Source organism: Saimiri boliviensis, chromosome 14 (genome assembly GCF_048565385.1).
Source record: "Saimiri boliviensis isolate mSaiBol1 chromosome 14, mSaiBol1.pri, whole genome shotgun sequence".
NCBI classification, from domain to species: domain Eukaryota; kingdom Metazoa; phylum Chordata; class Mammalia; order Primates; family Cebidae; genus Saimiri; species Saimiri boliviensis.
The window spans coordinates 34888334-34904565 of NC_133462.1; the positions used below are offsets into that span (position 1 = coordinate 34888334).

Below are 16232 nucleotides of genomic sequence, written 5' to 3' on the forward strand. Positions count from 1 at the left end.
TTTGATGACTAAATTTGGAGAGCTTTTCAAATAATCTTACACCAAGGAAAAATTTTATTATAGATGCCAGTTATTTAAAAATACATGGGAAAAGACAAATATACAAAGGTAGTATCATACAACTGATTTCTAAACTCAATACTTTTGAAATACAAAACAATGATCATTACCCCCAGAAGTCAGTTTACTGACACAGATTGATGTTTAACTTGATCTATAACTCTTTTCATTCAATTTTGTTTATAAATGTTACTGAATTTTTAAATTTCATCACATCTGAATTTTATGGGATTGTTTTTGAATGTTTACTTCTTAAAGTAGTATATAGTTATTTCTTGTAGTTAATGTCAGCAACTATAGGAAGCTTTCCTAAGTCACAAGAATTCAATGTGGTTGCTGTTCTGAAGACAGTTACCATTTTGAGCTATCTATACTAAGACCCATGTATTCAAAGACAAAATATTAATGGACAAAATGTGGGGGTTGAGAGCAGGAGCAGGACTAAGAAAAGAAAATGTTATCTTTTACCGCAGACCTGCCAAAAAAAGACTGTTACTTACTTTGGTACTATTGCTAGAGAAGCAGTTTCTGCCAGACCAGAGGTTGGCCATACGGTTGTTCCTTTTATATTTCCTTTTCCAAATGATAACAGACTTTGCCAACTAAATTGTTCAAGCAAATAAGCAGATACCTTTAAATTACCATATACTTTTCAGTTGCTTGAAATAAATTATTTTCTCAATTGGTTTAGCAGCCTTGTGTCTGGAAAAGCAGTAAAACCCACTTTGTTCCAAAATTAGAACACTGACTCTGAGGCTGCTTGTAAAATGCTTGGCTATCTTCTATCACCAATCAGTCATGAAGGTGAACCTCCATGAACTCTGTAATGTAATAAATGTAAAAATGACCTCATCGATCAATACACAATATTGAGCCAGCAAAACCAAAAAAGTACCCTCATAAGTAGGAACTGGCTTGTATAAAACAAGAGGATATATAATACTCTTACATAAAACAAGAGAAATATGTATGGTAATAAAAACAATCTTTAATAAACCTATATAGAGATGATTCTGGTTTACATGTAAGTCTGCTTTAACCATAACTGAATGATTGAAAATGCTCTTTTCTTAACACAATTCCCATTCATTATAAGTTATGCTGGTCCTAGTATCTTACAAATTCTTATTTCCTTGAATTTATCTACTACATCTTCACTGTGTTGCCCTTTAACTTATAAGCTGGGCCTGCCCAGCCTGCTTATAAAGCCTCTCTTCAGATACCACATGTATTAAAGAGAGGCATCATTTAACAGAAATCTGCACTTCAAAACAGCACTTGAAGGACCAGCCATTGGCTCTCCAACATAAATACCTGTCATTTCACATTATCACAGAAACAGTGCAGTTTACTAACCACTCCTTCCTTATAAGAAATTCAGTAGCTATAAAAATTTTTGTTCAGTTTCAAAAAATGTCAATACTTATTAATTCCAAAGATCCGAACACCATGTAGTTGTGGCATTTTGGGAATTAGCACACTCAGGAGAGAAGCTGTGTTTAGGATGAAGTGAGTTGAATCATACTTCGTATAGAAACTTGCCAGAAAATATAGAATTATTGGAGAAATTGTGAAAAACTTCCGTGAAGATGTAAACTGTACTCCATAGTCCAGTTGTTCCCAATGAGTTAGGAGTCTTGCTTTACCCTGGTCAGGAGTTTCAAAAGGTGTTCCTTTCACTGCATGCAAAAATACATACATCCCCAGATTATGTATAATATTTGTTAAAGTCCAAGCAACAGGAACACTGAAGAAGGGAATGCTGAGTAAGACAATATGAAGCAAGCCAACTCCCAATGCATATGTCAGCCACATACCCCGACTGTTCATGACACGGGTATTTGGATTCACTTCACAGTGGGCGACTCCAACATTCATGTTTGCTCCGCAGCCCTACTCCGCGCCGCCGGCTCGCTGCAGGTCCAGCCCCGCGGCTACGGCTGCAGATTGACGCTCTCAGCCCGGGCCTTTTTTTCGTATTTTTACTAGAGATAGGGTTTCACCACGTCGCCCAGGCTGGTCATGAACTCTAGGCAATCCGCCACCTCTGCCTCCGCCTCCCAAACTGCTGGGATTACAGGCATGAGCCATCATGCCTGGCCAAGTGTAAGGTTTTACTGAGTGAAAGTAGCTCTCAGCAGATGAGGGAACCAGAAGGGAGATGGGGTGGGAAGGTGGTTTTCCCCTAGAGTCAGGCCGCCCAGTGGCCAGGCTCTCCTCCGACTGCCCCAGCCTAACTGCGTCCTTCCACCGGTGGATGGTCTGTTGGTATCTGCCAGTGCCTGTTGGTGTGCTTCTCCCCCACTGTGTTCCTCTTGATGTCCAGCCGTTTGTGTCTTCTTCTGCCTGTGTGTTCCTCTTGACGTCCAGCTGCTTGTGTGCATGCCCACTAGGGTCTCAGGGTTTTTATAGGCACAGGATGGGGATGTGGCAGGCCATGGTGGTCTTGGGAAATGCAGCATTTGAGCACAAAAACAGAAAGGCCTGTCCTTACCCAGGTCCATGGGGACAGACTCAGGGGTTGAGCCCTCATTAGGGACCAGCATGGGGTTCCACCCTTCCCTTCCCAGCACTTCCCTGCCCCTCTCTTGTACCATTTCCCCCTGTGAAGAGGTACATATAACTCCCATTAGAATATGGATGACAGTCAGTCTTAGGCTACTTCCTGCTGACAGGGGGCATTGTTTTGGGGATAATAGTAGTTAGATTCCTTCCAGAGGTCTATCTAAGGGTTCTTAGCAAAGGGGAGCCATTCATCCGAGGCTCCGGTTGCCTGTTTGGAGTTAGATGGCTTCTAAGCATAAGAGGAAAATAAAACAAGTTTTATAAGGTTTAGTATGCATTGGTTAAACATGTGTATTATACAAGGAAAAAATGTAGTGCCAAAGAGTACAGAGATAAGAAGTGAGATATACTAACAACAACATTGTACCCTGAGCTGTTTCAACCTGGTGAAAGAAATTGAACCTTGTATGGGAGCGGTTAAATTTTAGAAGACAGATAACTATTCTTGCCATATGTTTAGGAGTTAACAGGTGTACCCTGGGAATTCTGGGGTTTGTGTGCTTGCACGGTGGCTATTAAAGCTTTTGCCTCTTTCTTGTGTTTCCCTTTCTCTGTTGTGAAAAACTGAGGTGGCCACTTTCAGGAGGTCCCCTAATGTACTATCTGGTCCCGGGGCCTGTGTCTAACTTCCTCTTGATGTCAAGAGCTGCCTGAGTAAGAAATTTGTCCTTTAGGATTAGTTGTCCAGTGACTGAATCAGGAGATAGGGAGGTGTGCTTTACCAAGGCCTCTCTTAGCCTTTCCAGGAAGGCAGTGGGATTTTCATCAAATTCCTGGTCGATCATGTATAACATAGTACAATTGAGAGGCTTGGTCTCATTCCCACGAAAGTCCTCCATTATGCACACCTAAAAGTGTCTCCTTTTGCAGTCTTCCATCTCATCAGTGGGATCCTATTTAGGGTCATTCACTGGTACTGATTCTCTTCTAGTTGGATAATATTCATCCTCTTCCCTGATGCTATGTGTGATACAAGGCTCATCCCCACACCTCTCTGCTACCTGCAGAGTGGCCTGCTTCTCAGTGTCCATCAGGGTCTGATTCAGGAGTAACATAATGTCTTCCCAGGAGAGTTCAAATATCTGAGTGAAGTTCTGGAAAGCCTCTATATCTATTAGGGTCATCTGAAAACTTGCCAAGATCCCCCTTGATTTGCTTTAAGTCCTGTAGGGAGAAGGGGACTTGGAACTTACTGAGCCCAAGTTAACTCGGCATCTGTTGGAGGGACAAGAGTGAGACTGGGGCATGTTTACAGCGAGGATTTCTAGGAGGGGGCAAGTGAGAGGCTGGAGCTGGATAGGGAGGTCGGAGTAGACCCAGAGGAGCAGGGGTTGAGGGAGCTGGCTTCTCTGCTTGGGGTGCGTCTGGGACTCATGTCTTTAATTCCCTGGGCTTGCCCCTTGTAGCCTTCCCTGAGATGGCGAACAGGAAGGCTGGATCAATCCTGCACTGTGGGCAAAGATCTGGATTGCCTTGCAAGGTATAGAAAGCCTGCACCTATGGGGCCTCAGACCATCTGTCCTCACATCTGCAGAAAAGTTCCAACTGCTGGATAGTATTGAAATGAATCGTTCCTTCCTGAGGCCCAGCCAATCCTTTATAATTTGGCCAAACCTTTGTACAAAGGACTGTAGGGCATTCCGCCCCCCTCCCCAGATTCAGAGGGTCAAAGCAGGCCCAGTGGTTCAGGATACACTCCAGAGGAGTATAAGCAGGGGTTGGTGAAGAGAACTGTTTGCTCATTCTAAAAGACAGGGAATAGAGGTGTCCCTAATTCCCTTCCTTCTTTCAGTGAATACTCAGGGTTTGATGGAGAGAGAAAGACAGCATCCTCCCTTCCCTTCCACTTCTTATCCCTGAGTCCCAGTGACCTTGGCAGATGCTGGCCATCGGTACTGATGCAGTATGTACCCATGAAGCAGGGAAAACCTGGAAAATAGGAATTAACCGCTCTTGCCTATGCCTTCATTTTTTCCTGCTGTTGGTAACCTTTGAGTTCCCTCAGCCTGTTTATGCCATGAAGCATGGCCTCCTTCCATGGGTTTGGGGTGTTCATTCAGCAGGAATCAGTCCTTCCCATTTACACTGTGGCTGTTGCCTGGCTTTGGATCCCTCTGACCTGGTTTTTCTTTCTAGGGCCTCAGCCTTAAGCCCAGAATGGAGTTTGGGACTGAAAAGGTTATTTCAGAGGCTGTATCTGTTGAGAGTCTCATATGTGCCCTGCCAAATTTACAGTTATCGGCAAGCAGGGGTGGTTCCTCTGGGAGGCCAAGGAGGGCGGATCACGAGGTTAAGAGATTGAGACCATCCTGACCAACATGGTGAAAACCCCTGTCTACTAAAAATACAAAAATTAGCTGGGCGTGGTGGTGCGTACCTATAGTCCCACCTACCAGGAGGCTGAAGCAGGAGAATCACTTGAACCCAGGAGGCAGAGGTTGCAGTGAGCCGAGATCACTCCACTGCACTCCAGCCTGGTGACAGAGTGATACTCTATCTCAAAAAATAATAATAATAAATTTTTAAAAAAGAAAAGGAAAAAGAGAAAAATAGTTTAAGGGTGAAAGGAGGAGACCCATCCTGGGAGAAGAACCCCTTGCTCAGTGTAAGTGGGTCCCTCTGATCCTTATATTTTTTTTCCCCTGGTTCAGACCAGGTTGAATTCCATGGCCCAGGGAGAAATGTTCTGTTGGCATGGTGTGCAAGAAGTGTCCTGTGTGGTCCCAGGTACCACCAGTTTTTCTCCCATCCCCCATGTCCCGGATGTTGGAGGCAGAGGTAGAGGCAGCAGTGGCCATGGCTCTGCTCCCCATCACCCCTTCATGGCTGTTGAGCTCAGCTGTTGCCTGCTGCAGGCATGCACAGGTGCCTGAGCTGGGAGAGAAAATGATAAGGAGAGGTGCCCTGAGCAGTGTGTGTCTGCATCTGTTGGGGTGAGGCATAGGTGGCACCTCTAGGAACAGTTAGTCTGATTTGCATCTTTGGCGGCTGAGCCAAACACTTATTTTACTGAGTAACAAGCTGCAGCCTGTAGCAAAACATTTAACATTATAAAGGAAGAGATAAGAGCCGTTTCAAACCTTGAGAGAGAGAAAAGAGATGAAGTCTGGGGGTTTTAACTGGCCGGTCAGAGCAGTTTTAAAACTCCAGGAAGGGAAACAGAGCCTCTTTCCTGCAGGAAATAGAGTGGTGACAGGGTTTTGGAAGAGAGGCAGACCTGCATTTCCTTACACTCACCTTCCAAGATGCTGGACAAGCTCCCAGTTGAAATGGGTAAAGTTCCTTTAGCGCCCTCAAAGGGTATGTGACAGGGGGAGTGGCTCACTTCTTCAGTGCCCCACTGCTCAAACTTCTAGTGGGAGTTTGCAGACAGGCAGGTTGTGGGGCTCCGACCCCACAGCAGCATCTAGGGGTGAAGGGCTTATGTTACAGCTCCTTCAGTTCAGCCATCTGTAGGCAGCTTGTGTTAGTCAGCTCAATTAGACCCCCTGCCTTATCGCAAGGACAGAGGGCTTTTTGTATTTTGGGATTTCTTGCCTTGGTGTACCAGAAGAATTGGATCACATGTGGGCTTGGCAATTGAGTGCAAGGTTTTATTAAGTGGAAGTAGCTCTCAGCAGATCAGGGAACCAGAAGGGAGATGGGGTGGGAAGGTGGTTTTCTGCTAGAGTCAGGCCACCCAGTGGCCGGGCTCTCCTCCTCTCCTCCATCCCAGCCAAACTCTGTGTTGTTCCGCTGGCATCTGCTGGTGTCAATTGGTGTGTTCCTCTTGATGTCCAGCCACTTGTGTCTTCTTCTACCTGTGTGTTCCTCTTGACATCCAGGTGCCTGTGTGCATTGCATGCCTGCTACGGTCTTGGGTTTTTGTTTGCTTTGAGACAGAGTCTTGCTCTGTTTCCCAGGCTGGAGTGCGGTGGCGTGATCTCAGCTCTGCAACTTCTTCCTCCCAGTTCAAGTGATTCTGCCTCAGCTAAGTTTTGTATTTTTAGTAGAGACAGGGCTTCACCATGTTGGCCAGACTGGTCATGAACTCCTGACCTTGGGTGATCTGCCTGCCTCAGCCTCCCAAAGTGTTGGAATTACAGACATGAACCACTGTGCCTGGCTGGTGTCCCGAGGTTTTTTTTTTTTTTTCTTTTTTGAGGCGGAGTTTTCACTCTTGTTACCCAGGCTGGAGTGCAATGGCGCGATCTCGGCTCACCGCAACCTCCGTCTCCTGGGTTCAGGCAATTCTCCTGCCTCAGCCTCCTGAGTAGCTGGGATTACAGGCACGTGCCACCATGCCCAGCTAATTTTTTTGTATTTTTAGTAGAGACGGGGTTTCGCCGTGTTGACCAGGATGGTCTCGATCTCTCGACCTCATGATCCACCCGCCTCGGCCTCCCAAAGTGCTGGGATTACAGGCTTGAGCCACCGCGCCCGGCTATTTTTTTTTTTTTTTTTTTTTTTGAGACGGAGTTTTCACTCTTGTTACCCAGGCTGGAGTGCAATGGCACGATCTTGGCTCACCGCAACCTCCGCCTCCTGGGTTCAAGCAATTCTCCTGCCTCAGCCTCCTGAGTAGCTGGGATTACAGGCACGCGCCACCATGCCCAGATAATTTTTTGTATTTTTAGTAGAGACGGGGTTTCACCATGTTGACCAGGATGGTCTCGATCTCTTGACCTCGTGATCCACCTGCCTCGGCCTCCCAAAGTGCTGGGATTACAGGCTTTGAGCCACCGTGCCCGGCCTTCCCGAGGTTTTTATAGGCACAGGTTGGGGGTATGGCAGGCCAGGGTGATCTTGGGAAATGCAGCATTTGGGTATGAAAACAAAACAACCTGTCCTCACCTAGGTCCATGGGCACAGGCCTGGGGGTAGAGCTCTCACCAGGGACCATGCCTTTCTTTTCCCAGCACTTCCTTGTCCCCCTTCTGTATTAGTACCCTGAGTTCTTTGTCTCACATTAAGAAGATTAAGGGATGTGGACACAGTGTTCACTTAGGCAGCACATATACTAAAATTGGAACGATACAGAGAAGATTAGCATGGCCCCTGGTCAAGGATGACATGCAAATTTGTGAAGCATTCCATATATATATATTTTTAAAAGGGATGTGGACATAAAGGTAAGGTTGGAGCAAAAGTTTAATAAGTGAAAGAAGAAAGCTTTCCACAGTAGAGAGGGGGTACGGAATGCATTGCCCACTATGAGGCTGAGGTCAGGGGTTTTCATGGCTTGGGAAGGGAAGGAATGTGCTTACTGGTGTTTGAGAAAGCACTACTCAGCTTGGCCCAAGGACCTTGGCCCAAGACCAGTTGGGAGCTGAAGTGAAAGTTTAGCCTGGGACCTTGGTCTGGGACCACTCAGAGGCCGAGTTGATGATGCGTAGTGGCTTGGCTCACAGTCCAAAGTATGTTCAGAAAAGGAAAGGAAAGTGTGCAGTGGAACCCACCAGAGCCTCCTGTGTCTATGCCCACAAAAGGAGAAAAGACTATTTCCTGGAAGCCCTCTGGTTATACAAAGGACAAAGGTGTTTTTATGCTGGGCCTTGCTTCCTTATCAGAGTGACTGTAGGCATGTCTTTCACACAAAGAACAAAGGCATTTCTGTGCTGGGCCTTGTTCCTTTATCTTAGTGGGCCAGAGGTTTGTGCAAGTTTTCTTATCTGTACCTGCAGCCTGATTTTTCAGCTGTTTCTCTGTTTAAGTGAGTTTTACCAAGGACCCATCCATCCTAACTGCCTAAATCTGCTCTCAGAACTACTTGAGACTGGATAATTTATAAAGAAAAGAGGTTTAATTGGCTCACAGTTCTGCAAGCTGTACAGGAAGCACAGCTGGGGAGGCCTCTGGAAATGTACAATCACGGCGGAAGGCAAAGAGGAAGGAGGCACATTATACATGGCTGGAGCAGGAAGAAGAGAGAGATGGAGGGGTGCTACATACTTTTAAACAACCAGATCTCATGAGAACTCACTCACTATCACTAGAACAGCAAGGGGGAAGCCCACCCACAGGACCCAATCACCTCCCACCAGGCCACTCCTCCAACAGTGGGGGTTGCAATTTGGACGTGAAATTGGGTGGGAACACAAATCCAAACCATATCAACATGTTACCATGCAACTTGCTATTTCCACTTAAAGTTTCATACACATACACTACCCTTGTTCTTAGCGGCTATGCTATTCATTGTGTGACTCTGCAATAGTATAGTCAACTATTATCCTACTAAGGGATAATCCCAGAAGCTTTCTGATTTTTATCAGTGTGGTGATCCAGTAAAAGTCTCTGGACCCATATTAAGAATAATGACTTAATGAGTGTGGTGGCTCATGCCTGTAATCCCAGCACTTTGGGAGGCCAAGGTGGGCGGATCATGAGGTCAGGAGGTTGAGACCATCTGGCCAACATGGTGAAACCCCATCTTTACTAAATACAAAAAGCTAGCTGGGCCTGGTGGCATGTGCCTGTAATCACAGCTACCTCAAGAGGCTGAAGCAGGGGAATTGCTTGAACCTGGGAGGTGGAGGTTGCTGTGAGCTGTGATTGCACCGCTGTACTCCAGCCTGGTGACAGAGCAAGACTCCATCAAAAAAAAAAAAAAAAAAAGAATAATGACTGGATCTGTTATTGTGAAGGATAGATTCCCACAAAAGACATTGCTCATTCACAATGTATATATATTTTCTTTTTGCTTGTGATTGCCAGGTTAAGGTTTTTCCTTCTTTCTTTTCTTCCTTCCTTTTTTCTTCTCTTCCTTCCATTCTTTTCCAGCTTTCTTGAGATATAACTAACAGATATAAACTACTTGGATTTAAACTACAAAATTTAATGTTTCACATATATATGCAGGTGAACCATCCCTACAATCAAGATAGTGAACATACCCATCACTGTAAAAACTTCCTCATGCTCCTTTTTCTCCTTTTTTTCCTTTCCCCATCCATAACTTCTGACTCCAGCTGATCTGTTTTGTTTCTATGGCTTTCTATTTATAAGAAAGTCACTGCCAGGTGGGGTGGGTCACAACTGTAATCCCAGCATTTTGGGAGGCTGAGGCAGGAGAATCCCTTTAGCCTAGAAGTTTGAGACCAGTCTCGGCAACAAAGGGAGACCCCTGTCTCTACAAATAATTTTTTAAAAAATTAGCTGGGCATGGCAGCACACGCCTGTAGTTGTAAGTACTCAGAAGGGTAAGATGGGAGAATCGCTTGAGCTCGGGAGGTTGATGCTGCAGTGAACCATGATCAAACCACTGCACTCCAGCCTGGGTGATGGAGCAAGACCCTGTCTCAAAAAAGTTATATAGTATGAAGCCTATTGTATTTGGCTTTGGTCACCTCCTGTGTCTAACCCTGACATGGTACCTCTTTCAGGCCTGGACAGAGGCCTGGACCCCAAATCCCTCTCTAGATCCTTGGAGGAAAGCCTCACAGTGAATCAGTGAAAACCCTTCTTAGGGCCTGGATTCTGTTCCTGGTCCCTTAAATCCCACCCTCTGGTCTTGGACACCATCCCCAGAGCCACAAATGATTTCCTGGGATCTAGACACCACCCTCAGTCCTCCCAATCCCCACCCCAGGGTATTGGAGACCAACCCAGCCCTTCAGGGCCTTTTCCCATGTGAGGGAGGCATCCAGAATGTACAAGTCCCATCTTCCCAGCTTAGATTCCACCCCACATCCTCATGCTCTGCCTTGAAGCTCAGAACTGTGTCTGTAGGCCAGTGCAGTGGCTCACGCCTATAATCCTAGCACTTCAGAAGCCTGAGGTGGGAGGATTGCTTGAGGCCAGGAATTTGAGACCAGCCTTGGCAACATAGTGAGACCCCTGTTTCTACAACCAGTGGAAAAAAAAAAAAATAGCTAGATGTGGTGGTATGTGCCTGTCATCCTAGTTTCTAGTGGAGGGAATGGGAAGCGGGTAAGGTAGGAGGATTGCCTGAGCCCGGGAGGTTGAGGCTACAGTGAGCCGAGATAGTGCTACTGCACTCCAACCTGGGCTATAGGCTACAGAGTGAGAACCTGTTTTAACAAAAGAGAGAGAGAGAGAGAGAGAGAGAGAGAAAAGGAGAGAGAGAAAAGAAAGAGGAAGAAAAAAAAGGAAAGAGGAAGGGAGGGAGGGAAGAAGGAAGGAAGGAGGGAGGGAGAGAAAAGAAAAGGAAGGAAGGGGGGAAAGGAAAAGGAAAGAAAGGAAAGAAAAATCTGTCTCCAGTTATCAGTTCCCCCATAAGAGCATGGACCATTATCTCACCTCCTTTCATAGTCCAAATAAACTCATGCTCTTCATCCACTGCGCTTGGAGGCACCACCTAGGGCTGGTTGACCTCAGTGGTGATGGATAAGTTGGAGAACAGGTCCTGCCAAGTGGAAGCGCCTGGCTGAGTATGGGCAAAGCTGGGTTACCCTCCCCCCCGTTGTGTCACTCCTGTCTCCTCACCTCTGCCGGCCTCACTTGCAAGTCCCAAGGTTACAGGGAGCTCAGGTATCGGCCAGTGTTTTTCCCTAAGGTAAACTGGCGCTCCAAGCATCCCCTGGCCCCAGTCAACCACTGACAGTGGGACAGAGGTTGTTGCTTCTTTGTTTAGCCCTGAGAACCACAGAAAGGGTACAAGGCAGGGCTGAGTGCAGAAGGGCAGGCTTTGGGGAAAGGGAAGGGGCTGATCCAGTCCCTTACACCTATAGCCCAGGCCCTGGCAGTTCAGCACTGGGTCAGACGTACCTAGATAATCCTCCAGTGAACCTAGGGAATGACTGTGTTAAGAGATGAGAGCCTGGGAGATGATGTGACTAAGGAGGGATGTTAGGTGTGGCGGAGGTCTGTGGGAGGGAGTGGGTTGGAGAGGAGCTTGTGGTAAACTGGGAAATGAGTTAAAGTCCTCAAGCGGGAGCAGGCCAGGTTCACGCCTGTAATCCCAGCACTTTGGGAGGCTGAGGCTGAAGGATTGCTTGAGGCCAGGAGTTCAAGACCAGCCTGGGAAACATAGGGAGACCCTGTCTCTACAAAAATTAATATTAAAAAATAGGCCGGGTGCGGTGACTCACACCTGTAATCCCAGCACTTTGGGAGGCCAAGGCGGATCACAAGGTCTGCAGTTCAAGACCAGCCTGGCCAACATGGTAAAACCCTGTCACTACTAAAAATACAAAAGTTAGCCAGGCATCATCGTGTGTGCCTATAACCCCAGCTACTTGGTAGGCTGAGGCAGAATTACTTGAACCAGGACCCAGGAGGCAGAGGTTGCAGTGAGCCGAGATCACACCACTGCATTCCAGCCTGGGCTATAAAGCGAGACTCCGTCTCAAAAAAAAAAAAAAAAAAAAAAAAAGCCAGGCATGGTGACACATGTCTGTGGTAGCTATGCAGGAGGCCGAAGTGGGAGGATCACTTGAGGCCACAGGTCAAAGGCTGCAGTGAGCCGTCATCACAGCCTGAGCAACAGAGGGAGACCCTCAAAATTTTTTTAAAAAATGAAGTCCAGGCTGGGTGCAGTGGCTCAAGCCTGTAATCCCAGCACTTTGGGAGGCCGAGGCGGGTGGATCATGAGGTCAAGAGATGGAGACCATCCTGGTCAACATGGTGAAATCCCGTCTCTACAAAAATACAAAAACTTAGCTGGGCATGGTGGCACGTGCCTGTAATCCCAGCTACTCAGGAGGCTGAGGCAGGAGAATTGCCTGAACCCAGGAGGCGGAGGTTGCAGTGAGCCGAGATCACGCCATTGCACTCCAGACTGGGTAACAAGAGCAAAACTCCGTCTCAAAAAAAAAAAAAAAACTGAAGTCCAGCGGGGCGCGGTGACTCACGCCTGTAATTCCGGCACTTTGGGAGGCTGAGGCGGGCAGATCACCTGAGGTCAGGAGTTCGAGGCCAGCCTGACCAATATGGTGAAACCCCATCTTTAAAAAAAAAAAAAATTAAGTCCTGAGATGCCTGAGGATCAAGGTGTGGTAAGGGACCAGGAAGGAACTGGAGTTAGACCAAGAAAGGGATCAGGACACTGAGAAGACAAGGACCTCACCTGGTGACCTGGATTGGACAAGGTCCCTGAGCAGGACTTGGGCAAGAAATAGATAATGACCTAGAGAAAAGAACCACCTGGGTAAGCCGGCTCAGCTTACAGGGGCTGGTACAAGGCTCATAGTCCACCCTCCACATCCTGGGGGGTGCATCTGGTAGGCAACTGAGACAGAAGTTGGGCTCAAGGACCAGTAAGGGGATCAGGGTGGGAACCTGGTACTGCAGTGGGAAGGGATCACAGGCCAGCCGGGGCCACCTGAGTGAAGACAAGGATATGTGCCTGGGGGTGGGAGGATCTGAGTGAAAACTGGGATCAGGCTGGGTGGGGTGACCTGAGGAGGAACCAGGTAAAGACTTGTAGCAGACCGGGGAGTGGATGGGGCTCTGCCTCACTCACCCTGAACTCGACGGAGCTGTCCTTCAGGCTGCTGCAGCCCTGGGACTGTTCCTTCAGCACAGTTGGCTACATGTACCCACCCTGTGTGTGAGGGTGTCTGGGTGAGGGGCTGCCTCCCCATGCCTGTATGACACAGAGGAGGTGGAAGAATGGACTGTAGGATGAAAGGCACAGGATAAAACGCTGATTCCCCTGTCTAAAGAATGAGGGGTGAGATGCGTGGTGGAGGTCAGGCTGGGGTTCTGGGGCCAGCATGATATAAACACAGCTGTTAAGTGGGTTGTAGTGTCCTACCACCAGCTCAGTCTGGCCCACATTCCAGGTGGGTCAACAATATTGTGTAGGTCAACAGGGTGGGGATGAACACAGTATTAGAATGAGAATAATAAACAGGAAAGAACAAATGTAAGCACATTTCCCCTTATTTCATTAAACAATTCCCCAAACATGGGACTAGATCATTCCCCGCTAAAAATGGTTGAGATTCATTCATCTGTTGGAGAGTGTTTCTCTTTTCTTTTTTTTTTTTTTTTTTTTTTTTGAGACAAAATCTTGCTCTGTCACCCAGGTTGGAGTGCCGTGGCACAATCTCGGCTCATTGCAACCTCTGCCTCCCAGGTTCAAGCGATTCTCCTGCCTCAGCCTCCCAATTTGCTAGGACTACAGGTGCAGGCCACCATGCCTGGCTAATTTTTTGTATTTTTAATAGAGATGAGTTTTCACCATGTTAGCCAGGATGGTCTTGATCTCCTGACCTCGTGATCTGCCTGCCTCAGCCTCTCAAAGTGTTGGGATGACAGGCATGAGCCACCGTGCCTGGCCTTCTCTTCTTTTTTAAAATGTGTAAATTAGACACTATTTTTCTCATGTCATGCACATAAAAGCAGTGTTTTCCATCATTGGTTACCCACTCTCCTCCTTGTTGGGCAGACAGTCAGTGTATCTAGGGTGCAATGATTTTGGAGTATCCAGATGTGGATAAACTATTTACTTGTGGCTGCAGTGCTTCCCAAATTCTCATAGCCAGAGGTCCGTGTATGGTGACTTAAGCCTGTAGTCCCCACATTTTGTGAGGCCAAGGCAGGAGGATCACTTGAGTCCAGGAATTTGAGACTAGTCTCAGGAAGAGACCCTGTGTTTACAGAAAATTTTAAAAATTAGTTGGGTGTAGTGGCGCACCCCTGTAGTCTCAGCTATTCGGGAAGCTGAGGTGGAAGGATTGCTTGAGCCTGTCAGGACGAGACTGTAGTGATTGTGCATGCTCTGAGACAGAGTGAGACCTTGTCTCAGAAAAAAAAAAAAATTAGCCAGGCATACTGACATGTGCTTGTAGTCCCAGCTACTTGGGAAGCTGAGGTAGGAGGATAACTTGAACCCAGGAGTTTGAAGCTATAGTGTGCTATGATCGCACCTCTGTACTCCAGCCTGGGTGACAGAGTGAGAGAGACCCTGTCTCAAAATAAATAAATAAATAACAGTGTAAATTAAGTAATAATAAGAAAGAGATTTTTTTCCTGGCTCTGACACCATTTCTGGAACCTTCAAGGCAATCATGTGGAATGGAGTGGGGCTCTCCATCACCAGGGCAGGCAATAGATAGCCAGATTTACTGATATAATGGTAGACATAGCCCAATAGAACAAATAGAGAGACCAGAAATAATCTCCTTAATTTATAGTCAATAGATTTTCTACAGATGCCTTAAGATAATGGGAAAAGTATTTTCAACATGGTGCTGGGACAATTGTATATTAACCTGCAGAAAGATGAACTGAGATGTTTATCTCATACCATATATGAAAATTAACATATGCTAAAATGGTGAAAAGTACAAACATAAAGTTAGTATCAGATGTAGGAGGGTATCTTTGTGACTGAGGGGTGGGGAAGGAGCTTTGTTGTGTGTGTGTTTAAGAACACCAAAGGTGCCTGGAATCTCTGCACTTTGGGAGGCCGAGGCAGGTGGATCACCTGAGGTCAGGAGTTTGAGACCAGCCTGGCCAACATGGAGAAACCCCATGTCTACTAAAAGTACAAAAATTACCCAGGCATTGTGGTGCTCACCTGTAATCCCGGCTTCTTGGGAGGCTGAGGTAGGAGAATTTCTTAAACCTGGGAGGCAGAGGTTGCAGTGAACCCAGATCATATCACTGTACTCCAGCCTAGTGACAGAGGAAGACTCTGTCTCAAAAAATTTTTTTAAAAAGGCTGGGCACAGTGGCTTATACCTGTAATTCCAACACTTTGGGAGGCTAATGCAGGGGGATCATGAGGTCAAGAGATCAAGACCATCCTAGCCAACATGGTGAAACCCCATCTCTATAAAAATACAAAAATTAGCTGGTGGCATGCACCTGTAGTCCCAGCTACTTGGGAGGCTGAGGCAGGAGAATTGCTTGAACCCAAGAGATGGAGTTTGCAGTGGGCTGAGATTGCGCCGCTGCACTCCAGCCTGGTGACAGAGCAAGACTCCATCTTAAAAAAAAATAAAAATCTGTAAAGGTGAGACTTAGAGAACGTCTCATTTGGGTTGTCTCCTAGAGGAAGGGTTTATAAAGTTGGCAGCAGTTTATTTAGGGCAGAACCTTAAACTGACTCCAGGGGAGAGTTTCTTGCTTTTAAAAATAAAGATCTTGAAGGAGAGGTTGTTCCCACATGAGGTGGAAACAGGAAGGCATGTTGAGCTCCCAGAGTTAAATCCTTAGATTTCTCTGCCTCATCACCAGGGACTGATAGACTCTTGGGCTCCATTTCGATAGAGTCTAACTCTCAAGCTTGGGAATATGTTTGTCACTTGGAGTTTTCCTTGTAAATGGTAGTGCAGCAGACTGCTCAAATGAACCAATTCAGATGTTTCCTTTTCTTCTCTTTTTATTCCTTTATAGAATATTGCTGCCATATAACTCCCCTTTTCCCTATATATTTAATAGCTGTATTCCCTTGTTGGTGTGTTTTAATTTTTTGGCTGAAAATGAGTAGACAGGTCGGGCATGGTGGCTCACACCTGTAATCCCAGCACTTTGGGAAGCTGAGGTGGGCAGATCATTTGAGGTCAGGAGTTTGAGATCAGCCTGACCATCAAGGTGAAACTCCGTCTCTACTAAAATACAAAAATTAGCTGGGTGTGGTGGTGGGTACCTGTAATCTCAACTACTCGGGAGGCTGAGGCAGGAGAGTCACTTGAATCAAGGAGGTGGAGGTT

General features: G+C 46.6%; 1 protein-coding gene, 1 non-coding gene and 1 pseudogene across 3 annotated transcripts in view; 2 read left to right on the forward strand and 1 right to left on the reverse strand.

The window, feature by feature from the left end:
• ZNF44 (zinc finger protein 44) overlaps positions 1-16232 on the forward strand; it is a 90745-nt gene that overhangs the window by 50711 nt on the left and 23802 nt on the right. The window lies entirely within an intron of this gene.
• Positions 1031-2042, reverse strand: LOC101028152 (ORM1-like protein 1 pseudogene; annotated as a pseudogene).
• LOC120362837 (U6 spliceosomal RNA) lies at positions 7601-7707 on the forward strand. Its single transcript, XR_005578638.1, has one exon. It is a non-coding gene; the product is annotated as a U6 spliceosomal RNA (small nuclear RNA).